The sequence below is a fragment of the Melanerpes formicivorus genome, unplaced genomic scaffold, assembly GCF_026170545.1.
Source record: "Melanerpes formicivorus ecotype bairdi unplaced genomic scaffold, bMelFor1.0.p_v2 SCAF_105, whole genome shotgun sequence".
In the NCBI taxonomy this organism is placed as follows: Eukaryota; Metazoa; Chordata; class Aves; order Piciformes; family Picidae; genus Melanerpes; species Melanerpes formicivorus.
This window is the reverse complement of record NW_027142457.1, coordinates 1,746,532-1,762,329: the sequence shown is the minus strand read 5'-3', so window position 1 is coordinate 1,762,329 and position 15,798 is coordinate 1,746,532. Positions and strand designations below refer to the sequence as shown.

The window sequence follows — 15,798 nt, the reverse complement described above, 5'->3', positions numbered from 1 at the left end:
AGTTGAATTGAACTGAATTGAATTGAATTGACCAGGTTGGCAAAGACCTTTGAAATGTCTTACTTCTCTAGAAAGTATTTTTCTCAGCTGATTAAAGTATAAAATAAATGAAAAAAGCACATCCTGGACAAAAAAATAAAAAGAAAATAAAGTCACAATTTCCTTGAGGTTTCTCCTTTTTAATCATATTTATCTTTTCTCCTCTTTTTTTTTTCCCCCCTTTCTCTTGTGAGTGTTCTGAAAATGTCTTTGTTGTTCCAGTTACTTGTAATTTTTTTTTTTTTCAAATTAGAGAGAGGTGGAAAGAAATCACAAAGAGAATTCACTTACTCTCACAGCTCCTTCGTGAAACATTGACAGGAATCTCTGTCCCCAAGTTTCCAAGCCTTCAGTTCCACTGCATTCCTACCACTCTGTTGAGCACTAAAATGCTTTACAAGTGAAGTGTTACATTTTTTTAAGTTTCTGCTGAACTCTCAAGAGGTGAAAGATGAAGGAAGATCACAGGATCACAGAATGTTAGGGGTTGGAAGGGACCTCTGGAGATTTTCGAGTCCAATCCCCCTGCCAGAGCAGGACCATAGAATCTAGTACAGGTCACACAGGAATGCATCCAGCTGGGTCTTGAAAGTCTCCAGAGAAGGAGACTCCACAACCTCTCTGGGGAGCCTGATGAGTTCTTCTATAAGGCAGAAGATAAATACAGGCACAATCTTCATTTAGCTATACTGCTTTGTTAGCTTAGCCCTTTCCTACTGGTATGACAATCACTTTCTTCCTTTGTGTGTTCCTGTGTTTGCCAAGTCTGCCTAAGAGCTCGTCATGGATAAGGGAGCTGTAAGCCTGACAAAAATTTTGGCATCTGGGGGAAGGAGTGGAAGCTGGAATTCATTGGGTAAGGAATTTGTGGCTGAGCACAGAGGAAAACTAGGGGTGCTTTTGCAGGGTTTAGGGTTCAATCGTAACAACTTCGACAAGAGAAAAATGTTGACTATGTAGAGTTTGTCTGTCACACCCCATGGCAGCAAAGGGCAGACCCAGATGTGCTTGAGGAAAAGGGCACCTTTACTTTTCCAGCTCAAAGAAGCAGGTATCAAGGTTGCATCAAGACCAGCTTACAGCATGGGAACCAGGCAACCTTCTGCTCTGCTCTGCAGGAGTTCTTTGTACATCACTCACAAGTGCAGCATCAGAGAGTCATTCCAAAACCCATTAAGCAGCAGGACTTCTTGCTTGTTGCATGCTGTTTGTTCTCTCCCCTTGTTCCCAAGGGAAGATGCCTGGGCAGTGAAGTGTTGGCCTTGGTAGAGCTGGGTTTCTTATAAACATGTATGATGCCTCAGTGGTTTTGCTTGAGGTCACATAAACACATCTTGCACCCTGAACGGCAGGTTGAGTTTACCACTGTCCTTATATCCCAGGATATTTATTTCGGTGTCCCAGAGTGGTCTCCAAGAACATTGTGTCTCCTGAACAGACAACTTTTATGACAGCATTTACCCCTACTGAGGTGGAGATAGGGAGCAAAGGCAATGGTCTGCAGGGACAGATGAGTGCAGTTGTCAACACCAAGCTGTAGAGGCTTTTTGGCCATTGCGGGAAACTCCGCTGTGATGAGAACTAAATCTTCCTTTCGACTTCTTTGCAGGAGGAGATTGTAGACAGCTGAGGACAGGTCTGATCATACAGTCAAAATAAACAGCCTGGCTGAGGGCTTTTTATTCTAGGTGAATTGTTCTAAGTGCTGAAAAGCCTGGTGACCAAATACATCAGACTCTTGTAGTCCAGCCAGGAAGCAAGTGAAGCATGAATAACTGAGTAACGTGTCACTGTCTGCCAGCATGGGATGGGGTCTCCTAGCCAACCAAAGACCATAGAAAGCATTACTCAGGGGTAATGCTATGTCCAAACTCAGCCCAATCAAGGAACACACAATCAAGGAATGCAAAAGGACTTCTAAATTATAGATTCAGTTGATCAATGACAGATGTGGATCGACTAGCTCCGAACAGACTGCAGTTTGCGCTCCTCACAAAGGCTTTCCTCACATCATGATTCTTGCATGGGTTTGGTTTCAAACAGCTGGTTTTCATCCTTGGGCTAACTTTGTCCAAGTACAGAGCCAACCAGACAGAATCAGCAGCATGGTTGTGTGGAGTAAGGGATAGACAGAGCAGTGCATCATCTACCTGTTTCTGGCACTTGACTTCATGCCACCCAATCAGTTTAGCTTGATGATAAAAAAGATCCAAGAGAGACTGTTCCTGAGCTCCACATGTGAACAGTCCAATTGCATCTAGCAATTAGTCAGCCCTGCAAGCCTGCAGAAAGGATCTGAAGCATCTTAGCACATTCTCCAGCAACTTCCCCTTCCAGAGGAAGCAACTTATTTCCATGGCTGACCATCTCAAGTGCTGCAGGAGGGTATGGGAGGCTGTGAACTTGCTGCTTCTCTAGAAACAGTCATTTCTATTGTTAGCAACATTCAGCCACACGAGCTAAATGGCTCTGGAGGTCAGGGAATCCTGTTTCTCCTGCAGAGTAAGTGCTTGCTTGTTGGAACACACAGGGGGCTGACTTGTGTGTGACACCTGAGCTCTCTAACCTCTGCCATTTCATTTTCTTCAGGCAATTATCATAATGAAGCCTGCAGGTTTAGTGACTGGGCAGTTGAACAGCCTGTCAGGATGGCTTGTTTCCAATTCTTTTCCAGCCATGAGCATCCTTTACTCCCTCATTCATAGCACAGAGCTAACTAGCATTTGGTCCAAACAGGCATTCTGTAGCACTGCTTTATCTTTTGCAATGGAATAGGAAAAAGCAATAATACCTGTTCACCAGTGAGCAGTTTCCTCTCCATTGCTGCTCAGGAAATGTTTGATGGGAAATGGTGGCTTGCATCAGCAATATTTCTTGCCTGAGGAAACTGTGAATGGCCAAGTGTGCAACATATGCATTGCTGCAATTCTGTCAGAAGGCTATTAAAGCAGCACAAATGAAGCAAACAGATCTTACCTTCCAGAAATATTGTATCTGCATGGTTTCAGGGGCCCATTCCCATTCATATCATTCAACACATCTCTGCCTTTACTAAGCAGAAGCAATATCTGTTTGCTGCAAGCAATAAAGCTATGATTTCAGATGCTTTAGGGAAGCCACTGCATTGCCTCACAGATCTGTTGCTCTTCTTTGAGGGAATCAAGAAGCCTGCAGACAAAGGAAGAAAAGGGTAACATTGTCTATGCAATTTTAAAAGATATTTGACAAGCTTAAAGAAAAATACACTGAGAAGGGCAAGCAGGAAAAGGCCTTTTGTTCCTACTGCTGCTAAAAAAAAAACCACAACAGGAGACACAGGAGTAAATGCCAACTGTCACAGGCTTCTAGGACCTGTGCTCAGATCCAAAGTGCTCATCATCATACCCAAAATGATCACAGAATGGTGTGACTCAGAAAGAGATGTGGTGTGCAGCTGATGCTGTTACACATGTAGGGATGAGGGCTGAGAAGGAACCACAGAAAAGTCTCTGGAGACTGTGTTACTAAGTATGACAACGGCAGAGGAAATTCCATTGGTGCAAACAACTGTAAAATGATCCATGAAAACACAACCCTAACGTTGCAGGTACATCTAATGATGGTTCCAAACTGGCTACTACTACCAAGGAGTGAGATTTTAAAAGTGAGGGTGCTGGAGCCCTGGAATAGACTGCCCAGAGACATTGTTAATCTCCTTCTCTGGAGACTTCCAAACCCCACCTGGATGTGTTCCTGTGCTGCCTGCCCTGGGTGATCCTGCTCTGGCAGGGAGGTTGGACTCAAGGATCTCTGGAGATCCTTTCCAACCCCTAACATTCTGTGATTCTGGGAATAGCAGTGTTAAATAATGATTTCTTTTTGTCCAATTGAAAATAAATGCTAGGAATGATTAGGAAATGATTACTTGACAGGACAAAAATGTCATTGTGTAGCTGGGTAAAATCAGTTACACGAATTGTGAATGCCCAGACCATGACTGAAAGAGTGTAGCAGAAATGAAAAGGTAGAGGGAAACCTAGCAAGGATAATTTGGAACCAGAGTGGCCTTCCTATAAAGAAAAGGCAGAACAGATTTGAATTACTAGACCTGGTGAGAAGGAGACAGCTGGAAACATAATAAGGGGGCTAGAAATCAAGGGTGACATGAAGAAGGTGAATAGAAAATCTGCTCTAAACCATCTGGGAGACATCCAATGATACTGGCACCAAAATGCACTGTAGGCACAAATGTGTATACAAATGTGCACAGGTTTTCTTTCATCAGAAAGACAGCTGAAAGCTCTTAAATAATCTTAGAGATGAGAAGATTTTATGGTGCTTGAATCCACCTGCAACACTTCCATGTCTGCCACTGACTGAATCTTCTTCGAGTCACCTGAGAATCCACATTCTCTCACTCGACTCCTTTCAGAGGCAGCCAACTTTGGACATTTTGGTGTGAGAAGCATGCAAATAACAAGCAGGATGTCAAGTCCCTGTGGTCTACAATCTCTTCCCCTCAGAAATGAGGTGGCCTCAGAGAATCATCCCTGACATGTACTGTCCTCAAAATCATGACCACGTATTTGGGAGAGTGCTGACTGGTAAGGACAAAAATCACTACAGTGCCACAGTACAGACGACCATGGGTGAGTGCTCAGCCTCTGATGCTGTTTTCCTTACCAGGACAGATGCAGACACTGATAGATGAAGAGGAAAACCAAGGATGTGACACATCTTTGCACAGCCCTAGGGGAGCCAGGGAAGGCTGTGGTGATTGATCACTTCCTTCTTGTGATTCATGGGGACCTCACCATAGAACCCCTTAAAAACCTCAGAGTCCAGAGAGGTTTTCTGTTCTTGTTCACGGAGCACATATCTGCAAGTAACCTGGGACAAGGACTGCAAGAGCTTCATAGATGTTTCTGGTTTAAATTAGTGCCATACAGACATCTACCAAGAGCCAAAGAACGATAGCAGTGCTTCTTTGTAACCATTGTGGAGTCCAGAGCTGCGTGAATGATGTCACTGTGTTTGGAATCATTCCTAAATCACATGAAAAATACTCATGGGCTGTAGTAAGTGCAGCTGAACTTTGCCAGCTTTCATTTCAAGCAGGCAGAATCATCTTGGGTTTATTTTGTTGTCTTGTTTGTTTGTTTTCCACAGAACTTAGCACAGACACATTGACTGGAAGGTATCTCTGGAGGTTTCTAACCCAGCTTCCCACTCAGCACAATATGGTCAGTCAGAGATTTGTCTCTCTGAGCCTTGAAAATTGGAAGGAGATTCCTCCCTCTCCCTGGACTCATTCTCTACTGCTGCACTATCAGCCTAATGAAGTTTTTCCTAATGTCATAGAACCATAGAATTACTTCAGCTGTGAAAGACCTCCAAAATCATCAAGCCCAACACCACCATGGCTATTAAACTGTGTCCCACGTGCCATGTCCACACATTTGTTGAACACCTCCAGGGACAGTGACTCCACCACCTCCCTGGGCAGCCTGTTCCAATGCCTGACCACTCTTGCAGGAAAGAAATTGTTCCTAATCTCCAATCTAAACCTCCCCTGGCACAAGTTCAGGCTATTTCCTCTCATTCCATCACCTGATATTGGCATGTCCATCTTGAACATCCCAGGTCACAGTCTATGGTTACTGCACCTTGTTATTAGATGACTGGGTGAGGACAACCACTTCCCAAAGCCTGCTGTTCATGCTCCTTCCAGTGCAGCCCACTGTGCAGTTTGCCTTGCTGTCCACCATAACCCAGCCTTAGCTCAAATGTGACCTGTGACACCCAGGTGATCTCTTCCAGCAGGGCTGCTTACTCAGCCTGTAAGCAAAACCCCCTCTGCTGTTAAAGGAGCATGGCTTCGTGTCCATCAAAATGGACAGGTTCACTTTTCCACCACATACTCAAACACTGAAAGTTCAGCTGAAAGGAATATGAACAAACCAAGGGGTCAGGGATTATGATTCCATTTAGATGCTGAAAGGAATATGAACAAATCTAGGGGTCAGGGATTATGATTCCATTTAGATAGCACATCCATCAAGAACCCAAATGGTGGTGACATCGCAGACCTCATCTGTCTCTGCCTTCAAGGGATGACTGCACAGAACACAGCTCTGAATAAAAAGCATAATTCTGTTTTCTCTAAGTGTCTGAGGGAGGAGGGGAGGGGGAAAAAAAAGAAACCAAGAAGTGGCTTTCTAACAAGTTGGATATATTCATCCAGCCCAGCTTTTTAAACAGAGAATGAATTTCCCACATCAGATGTGTGAAGTGGTGTGTTCTCCAGTGCTCAAGCATTGCACAAATTGCCTCAGGTCTCATGAGAAGGTATCAGATGGCTGCTCCCTGCCATTTCAATCTGTTCTTTACCTGATTCAAACTGATAAAAACCTCTTGTGGAGATTGAGAGCATGTTTGGTTACACTGTATGAAGCTGTGGCTACATGATCACTCTGATAGCTGTTTTCAGTAAATAGCCAATGGCACATATGCTGAAAGCTACCCTTGCTCTTGCAGCCCAGTTGCAGACCAGCATATTATTTTCAGAAGGGGAGGAAAGAGAAGAACTGAAATCTACAATCCATTCCCTAAGAACTGGAAACTTTGCTGAAGGACAAAAAAAAAAGGCATTTGCAGAAGATCAGCAACATACTGAAGCCATCAAAGCAAAAATTGAATACATCCCTAGAATTCAGAAGCCAAGTTTACCAACTATAAATCTGCAGTGAAGTGCCTGGAAAACCACACAGCAGACTTGCAGCCTTGGTAGTGCTTTGCCTCCCCTCTGATGTTTCAGCATCAGCAGCGCTCAGCTGCTCGGAGTGGAAAGCGGTGCCTCTGCCCTGTCGCTTCTCCAGCACTGGGTGGGTTTCACTCACACTTCTCACCATTACTCTGCCTATGGCATCACAGAATGGTAGGGGTTGGAAGGGAAGATCATCTAGTCCAATCCCCACCTAGAGTAAAACACTGAGAGTTTTGAATGCCTCCAGAGAAGGAGACTCTACAACCCCACTGGGCAGCCTGTTCCATGGGTCTGTCACCTTCAAAGTAAAGAATTGTTTCCTTATGTTTACATGGAACTCCCCTGTTCCAGTTTGTGTCCTTCATCCTGTCACTGGGCACCACTAAGAAGAGTCTGGTCCCATCCTCCTGACACTCTCCCTTGAAATATTTCTAAGGATTAATGAGATCTTCCCTCAATCTCCTCTTCCCCAAGCTAAACAGCCCCAGGTCTCTCAGCTTTTCCTCAATGTAAATGTTTCCATCCCCTCAGCATCTCAGCAACTCCCTGCTGGGCTCTCTCCAGTAGTTCCTTGTACTTCTTTAACTGGGAAGCCCAGAACTGGACTCAGTACTCCAGAAGAGACCTCACCAGGACAGAGTAGAGGGGGAGGAGAACCTCCTTTGACTTGCTGGCCACACTCTTCTTCATGCACCCCAGGACGCCTCTGGTCTTCTCGGCCACAAGAGCACCTTGCTGGCTCGTGGTGAATTTGTCCACCAGGACTCCCAGGTCCTTTTCCCCAGAGCTGCTCTCCAGCACTTTTATGTTTGGTTTTGAGGGGGTTGATTTGCTTTTCTTGCCTTTTTGTTGCTTTGTGTTGGTTGGTTTGGTTTTTTAAGAGGAAGACAGATCTCTTACTCTCTTTTGGTCTCTTGCCAATTGACTTTTCGCTTCTCTACCACACGCTCTGCTAATTCCACACTACCCAGTAGGTGGCCTCCGTGTATAATACATTTCTTTACTCTTTTTAAACTTTATTAATTCTGCCTTGCTTCTTTCGTTGCAACAATTTATATATCTATATTTTCAGTTAGCAGCTCCTGCTTTTTTATCACTTATTTTCAACATTGGAGCATCAGCTATTTGGTAAGGACTCATCTCTTTTTAAATGACTCCTCCTTTGTTGGTGGAAAAAAAAACCCATTTGATTTCTTAGAGTGCAGCTGATGAGCTGGAAAAACACCAAGCAAGATCCACAGGGTTCTGCTCTGGTTTAGAAATGCCACCCATCTATTTCCTGATTCTCCCTCTACTTCTCATTTTACATTCCTCAGGGCTTAGAAAAATGTTTTCTACAGAGAACATAACATACCATCCAGGTCCAGACACACAGAATCACAGGGGCTGATCTGATCACACAGCAAATATCCAGAGTCTTCTGCTCTGGACCTTTCAAAGAGCTGCTGCTGACTCTTGTTCTCCCACAGCTCCACCTTCAGAACTCAATTAACGTTTGGGATGCAGTCAGCCCCTGCTTATGAAGCAAGGTGTTACCTGTATTTGTCATCCTGTGAGAATGGTCTTCCAGATAGAGAGAGGGAGATGCTTTTGATATCAAACAGGTGAAATGGATTCTTAACTGACTGAAGATCACAGTGATCCTATTTCTGGTTCTCCTGGAAAACATCTCTTACTTTCTAGGGAGGCAAAAGTACCTCTAGCTGTAGTCACTGACGACACATTTGTGTGTGCCAGTCTGTTTTCAGTAGTGCCCGGTGCCAAGACAAGGAACAACGAGTACAAACTAGAACACAGGAGGTTCCACCTCAACAACATGAGACATTTCTTTCTGGTGAGGGTGCTGGAGCCCTGGAGCAGGCTGCCCAGAAAAGTTGTGGAGTTTCCTTCTCTGGAGACTTTCAAAACCTGCCTGGATGCATTCCTGCGTGACCTACCCTAGGTGACCTTGCTTTGGCAGAGGGGTTGGACTCTATCTCCAGAGCTCCCTTCTGACCCCTCCCATCCTGTGATTCTGTAATTTGCAGGGTTTTTGTATGCCCAAAGACCAGAATGGTTTTCAGACGTATCCAAAGTCATGTATCTACTCATTATCTACCAAACAGGACATTCTGAGCTGCACCAATTAGTGGAGTCACTGCTATAATATTTCACCTCCATGAGATTCTGATTCATTCCACCTTGTCATACATGGTGCAATAAATCCTGTAACACGAGATCAGTTGTCATATTCCCTGTGACCTGCCACACTGACAGAAAATCCAGTGTATTTGTGAAACATTTGCCCATGAAGCACATTGGTCTCTCATGCATCCCCCCAAACTTCCTGAGCCTATTTTTTGTAGATAATTGGTACATAAATTCCATCTTTGGCTATTGCCAGTAAGCTAATAAGACAGACAGTCTTTTGGTTTCCCTACCATAATGAGGCCTGAAACCAATTTGGCTAGGATCAAGGAAATATGAAGCCTCCAAATATTTCTGGAATTGCCTCACTATAAACCTTTTTTTCCCTCCAAAAAGGCAGATTGAAGTGTCCTATAATAGATGTGACTGTTTGTATCACCAAGCAGATATTTTTAGACCTGTGTTAACAAGGGCTTCCTAAGGAGAAGTTGGTGTCTGGTTCTATGGCATCCTAACACCACCCTCAGCTAAGCTTGGGATCTTCACTGCCCAACAATGTGGCCTCAGTGCTGTCTTCATTTAAGGCTTCGTTTACATGAGCACACTAAGGAAATCGTCGAGCCAAGATGAATTATCTGATCAATGCACACAAGTGAGGGCTCATTGCACTTTCCTGCAGAAGAAAGGCAGTTTCATTTCACAGCAGGCCAAGATATGGTGTGACCTAAGTTACCATGAATGAGAGCATCCACACAGAGGTTTAGAGCAACTTAGCATATGTGTGTTGGTTTATTTCACTTCAACATTCCAGAGTGTCCCAGTGCAGGCAGGTCCTAAGAAAACAGCCTTAGCTGAAATGAAAACTTGGGTTTGCATTTGTCCTGTCCATAGCCTGCTCTGCTGCCATGGAGACAGACAGCTCGGCCAGAATCTAGTAATCTCATCTTCAAAGAAACAAAAACATTCTTGGTGAAAGAGCCTGCAAAGCTGTATTGGCCCTAAACGCGATCCTGTGCCCTTCACTGAAATCCCACTGCATCACAAAAGGAAAGGGAACTATTCTCTTCCACCCTTGCTTTCTTCTCATCTTTCTCTCAAGAGTAATCAGAACTCCTAAGTTAGAAATTGTTCCAAGGGCAGCACAGCTAATGGGTCCTGCACAATGCCCTACATCTGCCCAGCAGCACCATCACAGCATCTCTGTCCTCTCTCCTGCATCCCTTCTGCTCCTCAGTGCAACTCTCCTAACTCTTCCCCACCATGGCAGGACCCTTCAAACCCTTCAGTCCACCCTTGAATGCCTAGCTCAGGCTACTTGGCTCACACCTTTGATGCCTCCTCTCCATTGCTCCTGCTGGTTTAGCTGGCAACTGACAGCACCCTCTCCAGATAGCACTGGAGGACTGGCCAAGCGTTGGCTGCCTCCTGGAGGCAGTGACTCAATTCTTCCTGCGCTTCCCTCCATTCAACTCTCCTCTCCTGCAGCTCTTCACAGAAAGTACAAAAATGTAGCATCTATGTCCTTCTGCCAAATACTCCTGATGGAATCCCAGCAGGGCAGCCAAATCACAGCCTGGTTAGCCATGTGTCATTGTGGTCAGGAACCAAGTCTGACAGATGAGAGTCCTGGAGTGTGAACCTATACTACAAACCAGCTTTCCCTGTGCCTCCCCACAAAGGGACTTCACCTCACACCTCGTTTCTTTGTCTACATAAATGTGAAATGACTCACCAAGCCCAAGATTCAGAAAGGTGTTGGGAGTTCAAGACACTGGTTGTGTCTTGGGAGACCACTACAGAACAGCAGCACATCCTCTGACTCTCAAGAACATATTGAAATGAAGACATTAAAACTACATTCAAGCACTCAGGGTATTTGTATCTCAGGGGTATATTCAGAATACTAAACATAATTTAGAAGGAACTCCAACTATTTTTAAAGACAGAAGTGACACATGGAAGTTATTTTCATGTTAGCTGGAGAGACATTGAAGGAAATGCAAATTTAACCCTCAGACTGGGAAGGACAAAACTGCAGCACATTCCACTTTCATGAGATTTAAATGTCTCCTCTCTACCACAGATGAGTAGACAGAGCTCTCAAGTAATCACAGATCTCAACTCTGTTCCTTCCAGAAGCTGCTGCCAGAAAATCTTGACCTCTTATTTCTTGCTTTCCTGAAACATTTTATACCTAGTATTGCCACACATGATTTGGGTGACTGCAGTGATCACAAGCTCTTTGTTAACATGCCTGTGCCATGCATAAATTACTACCCAGTCACCAGCCTGGACTCATCTTGCCCCCCATGTGCTGTTCTGCCTGGATCAATGTAGTCATTCACCTACTGCAAGACATTTTCTGCTTTGACCAGATCTTGGTACAAATTGTCTGAACACAAGAGGTGTCTCACCCTCTCATTTTAAAATCATCAAGCTAATTATCTCACTATGAAGAAGTGTCTCCAGCTGCAGCACAGCAGGTACCTCAGATATCTGCTCTCTTTGAGCAGCTGTAGTTTAATCCACATAAAGACAATATCCCTGTGAAGATTCTCTTGTTGTGGAATTGAGGTTCTGACACTGATTCCAGCTCATCTAATTAGATGTTTGTATGAGACACTCAACCAAAGTGCCCCACACAGCTCTGCACTCAAACTTTAAGTCTGGTACCCAGAATTAACCCTATGAAAGTTTACAACCATTTCTTTCATTCTCAAGCCACACAACCCTTAGACAAAGTCATCCCTTCACAGGCCTATCATGGACCTCCACAAACCCCTCTTTCATGCACCTTTGCAAACCCACACAAGGACTTCACCACTCACATATGGTATAAAACTTAGCTTCAGCCATTCCAGATCCCTTTAGGAAACTCTCTCATCTTCTTTTGTCTGCATAAATAAGATGGACCAGCTCATGTCCTAGTAACAGCTCTCTCAAGCTGCAAATCATCTAACCCCTCAATTCAGCATCATCTGATTATGGGGACACAGATGGATCACAGGATGTTAGGGGCTGGAAGGGATCTCTGGTGGTCATCTAGTCCAATCCCCCTGCCAGAGCAGGGCCATAGAATCTAGTACAGGTCACACAGGAATGCATCCAGGAGTCTTGAAAGTCCCAGAAAAGGAGACTCCACAATCTCCCTGGAGAGGCTGCTCCAGTGCTCTATGACCCTTACAGTAAAGGATTTCCTCCTCATGGTGAGATGGAACTTCCTGTGCTTGAGTTATGGATACGAGCTACAACTATCTTGTTCCAAAATATCAACCTCCAAGCTGTGCAGGAAGCATGGCTAAAGTGTTTGAAATAAAGAGAGTGCAGATTGGGCACTCTAAGGAGACTTGTGACTAAAAACCTCAGCTGTCATTTTAAAGAGATGCTAGAATTCTTAGGAAAGGGGATATAGAATCCTAGAATGAATAAGGTTGGAAAAGACCTCAGAGATCATCAAGCCCAACCTTTCACCCAACACCTCCTGACTAACCAAACCTTCAAGTGCCACATCCAATCCCCTCTTGAACACCTCCAGGGATGGTGACTCCACCACCTCCCTGGGCAGCACATTCCCATGGCTAACAACTCTCTCTGGGAAGAACTCTCTTCACCTTGATCCTAAACCTTCCCTGGCACAGCTTGAGAGACTGTGTCCTCTTGTTCTGGTGCTGGTTGCCTGGGAGAATAGACCAACCCCCACCTGTCTACAACCTCCCTTTAGGTAGTTGTAGACAGCAATAAGGTCTCCCCTGAGCCTCCTCCAGGCTAAACAACCCCAGCCCCCTCAGCCTTTCCTCATAGGGCTTGTGCTTGAGACCTCTCACCAGCCTCATTGCCTTAAATAGAGATATCTCCTTTATAATAAACAACACAAATATAAGCAAAATATTAGTAACCTTTATTAATATGGAAATTGCCAAGCATATCAAAAGGCTCAATACACAGTTAGAAGATGCCCAAATACTGTACATTCCCACTGTAGGTAACTGTAACAACAATCTTATGCAAACTGGGAGGAACTAACAGAAAGAGAACACCCCAGGAGCAAAATGGTGCTCAACACTGTGGGGTGGAGACTCAACAAGAACAGCTATGCCTAAGAGGCAGCTAATTAATTACTTGCAGCTGGTTGTACTCAGGTAGAGAGTGCTGCTGCTGTGTGTTAAGAGTTTTTGGGGCACTCTCATGTGCCAGGCACAGCAGGTTGCCAGCAGGAATGCCACACGGTTGTCGATGGCTGAAGCCAGACCAGCCGACAGCAAGGCTGTTAACGACACTATCACAGCAGGCACTAGCTTTGTCCTGGGTGAACTGAAGCACAGCAAAATCCTGGTGGCAAGGGGAAGCAGGCTTGGTTCTGACTCCTAAGCTCGTGGCTCCTCTTGTAGCTTGCGGTATGTATGCTGTATCCCAGGCACTGGACCAGGCAACTCAAGGCAGCTGAAGCCAGATGAGGTCCAAGCATGCAAGGCTGAGCAAGGCAAAAGCAAGGCTAAGCAAGGCAATGAGAAATCAGCCTGTATGCTAATCTTGCCCAAGATCAGCTGGACCAATAATAGGGGCATTGAAACCAGCACATGATTACACAAAGGGGTTCTGCCAGGCTGTGGCCAGAACACATATCCTTACCTTAGATACAAGGTTGTTTACCAGATGTGCATGGTCCTGTCCCCTTTGTTCACACGTTACCCTGGCTTTCTGCAGGAAGGGGAAAGTGCTGGGGCCATTTGGCCCTACCATGACAAGAACACAAACCCCAACCCTTCCACAGGTGTACAAACTCTCAACTGCAGCTGCAGAAAGGCTTGAAACACAAGTTTGTAGTGATAAAAACATTTTTTACTATATCATGATGCGTGTTTCATTCTGACCTCACTGAGGAGAGCTGTTAGAAAGGAAGTAAATTAAGTAATTGTCCTTTTTCCACATATGTACCTTTATTTCTTACAGAGGCACAGCAGAAGCTCAACAAGTTGTTAATTTACTAAGGCAGTTACCATTTCTCCAGCTCAGAAGCCGAACTTAATTTTTGAGGTACTCTGAAGGCTCATAAAGGAAATCTGTTTAAATATAAGCCTCAGAAAACTTTGAGGCTGGTTGCTGAGATAACCACCTTTAAATTCACATGTTTCTGGAAAACAATTACCTCAGTAGACACAAGAGTACTTGTTTCCATATATTTCAGTGTGTTTGGAAGCAAAGCTAGCTATTAACAAGTGTCTCTCACAGCATCAGGGAGTGGTAGGAGTTAGAAAGGATCTCTGAAGATCACCTAGCCCAACTCTCCAGGAGTATCCTTACTACCCTTTATTCTGAATCAAAATTTGAGTCAGGCTGGAAGATTAGGCATGGATTATGGAATTTTCTTTCTAGAAAGACAAAATTTAATACATTGTTAAGACATCTTGTGTTTGAGTTATGAATTTACTTCAGTGTTTCCCCTACCTACACTTCAGACAGAGACTAAACTTTTGCTGAGCAACAGCACCGAAATAGCCAAACCCTTTCCCCAAATTCAGTGGGATTTTAAATGGTTCTTAGGCCAATTGTTTTTGGTCACTCTTGAATTTCATATTTCATTTCAATGCAGTAATTTCATTTCTTAAGTCAATATACAGAAGACCTTATCTTCAAAATAAGGTAGCTTCAAATCCACAATTCATTGGCTCATCATAGCTGCCATGTTAGGTTTTGATTTCTATGTACAGTTAAAATGAAAATGCCCTTAAACATGCCAATTTGGTCTAGGGGAAAGTGCCCCTGCCCATGGCAAGGGGGTTGGAACTAGATCATAGAATCACCAGAGTTGGAAGCAGCCTCCAAAGGTCCACCCAGAGGAGCTCAGCCCCAGTGAGGAAGCCCAACCAGCACCTGTGGATGATATTGGAGTAAGCATCAATTCTGGTCCTAACAACCGGGGGGCCACCAGGCCCCCCGGCCTTTGTAGTCACCACCACCATCACCCAGTGTGCACCAAGAGGACTCACCAGCGATGAGAGGAGGATCCTCAGCCCAGATGGGCTCAGCTTAAGCTTCTTGCCTTCCCTGGGGGGATTAAATAGGGGGGCAGGCAAGGAGGGCAAAGTGGCCACACCTGGGGTGGGAGGAGACTTCAATGGAGCCCAGGTGTTCTGGGTTTGAGGGGAAAAAGGGGAACAATGGGGTGGGTGGGGTGGGAAAGGGGAGGTGGTGGTGAAAGAAGGGGATTTTAAAATGACTTTATTTTCCATAAATCTTTCATAATGCACAACTACAGATCATTTTTTGCTTTGCCTCCATGCAAAAAATGGAGGCAATGAACTCTTTCCATCATTGGCATTTTGCTTGGTGGGAAAATCTGTGCTTTTCAGATCAAAATAACAAGTTTTAACAGGTTGTTCAAGAGTGAATTTTCTCCCTGGATACCAGCAGACAACTCCAAATGACTGCAGTCCATCCCAGGAGGAAGAGCTAAGGTTGCATTAGCATGAACCTTGCTTCCTCACTCTGTCTTTCAGAGATCAAAGTGTTAGTGAAGGGCACATCCTGAAAGAGCATGAGGCATGACAGAACCATTTTGACAAGGTGTTAACACATTTTTCTGCAGTGAAACCAAAAGGATTACCAAGCTAATGACCAAGCCTTTTAAATCACAAGCTCACCCACTTCCCCTTCACCTTTCCACATGCAATTCTCTCTTCCCTCAGGTGACCACCCCATTTAGAAAAGAAGAGACAGTTCATCTCTCCTGAGCCTCTGATGCACTGCTGGCCCTGTTTTTCTGGTTTAAGAGCTTGTGCACAGTGTTCTTGTTTGCTGTAAACACCTACTGAGTGTGTATTTCACCCATGCAATCTATTCTGCAGAGCATAAAACACATACTTTTTCCCTTCCCCCCACCCCCAAAT

At 44.7% G+C, this 15,798-nt stretch overlaps 1 long non-coding RNA gene across 2 annotated transcripts; it reads right to left on the bottom strand.

The window, feature by feature from the left end:
• Nucleotides 1-12,788: 12,788 nt before the first annotated feature.
• On the bottom strand, nt 12,789-14,932 carry LOC137455691 (uncharacterized). 2 transcript variants are annotated; one of them, XR_010990873.1, is made up of 3 exons: nt 14,899-14,932; nt 13,541-13,715; nt 12,789-13,382 (listed from the first exon to the last, which is right to left on the bottom strand). It is a non-coding gene; the product is annotated as an uncharacterized lncRNA (long non-coding RNA). The 2 variants fall into 2 exon arrangements; XR_010990872.1 differs by lacking the exon at nt 14,899-14,932 and having other exon boundaries at nt 13,541-14,762.
• Nucleotides 14,933-15,798: the final 866 nt, after the last annotated feature.